The sequence below is a fragment of the Pterocles gutturalis genome, unplaced genomic scaffold, assembly GCF_000699245.1.
Source record: "Pterocles gutturalis isolate BGI_N339 unplaced genomic scaffold, ASM69924v1 scaffold1596, whole genome shotgun sequence".
NCBI classification, from domain to species: Eukaryota; Metazoa; Chordata; class Aves; order Pterocliformes; family Pteroclidae; genus Pterocles; species Pterocles gutturalis.
The window spans coordinates 53465-54158 of NW_010097455.1; positions in this window are offsets into that span (position 1 = coordinate 53465).

Below are 694 nucleotides of genomic sequence, written 5' to 3' on the forward strand. Positions count from 1 at the left end.
ATGCAGCTCCCGCAGGAGGGGGCAGGGGATGCGTGGGAGCGTGCAGGCAGCAGGAAGGAAGCCTTCGCCGAACAATAGAGGGAAATGGAGGAACTGGAAAAAGACCCAGTGGCAGCACAGTCAGCACAGATGGTTTAGTGCGGAGCAGCATGATTCATGGGAAAAAGGCCCTCAGAGTTCTGCAGAGAGACTGCAGCTCTGTCCCGGGGTTGTGCCAGCAAATAATCTGGGGATGAGCAGGACCTGATGGCTGGACACTGTGCTGAGTGTGAGCCCCGGGCCATGCCCCTCCGCCTTGGGCCACGGGTGCTGGCGGTGGGGCACAGGGACCCATCCTGGCTTGCGGGTGGGTGGGAGGCTGTCCCCCCTCCTCCTGCCATGAGTCATGCTGACCTCTCTCATGCCCTCTCCAGCAGTGAGGGAGAGAGATTATGGTCTGGCCCTTCCGGCCACAGAGCCCTCCCCAAGCCAGCCACACAGGAGCTCATCCCCTGGGAGGGGCCCAGCCACTCCCTGTTATAAGGCAGCCCCCTCTGCCAGGACACCCACCCGAGCTGCGCCGGTTCTTGCTCTTCTTCTGTGCAGCCTTGCTCGCGGCAGAGCCTGGGATGCTCCAGCGCCCAGCATCTGTTCTCCCACTCGCTCCCCTGTGAGCCCCCGGCTGCTCAGTTCCTGTCTGGGCTCAGGTCACGTC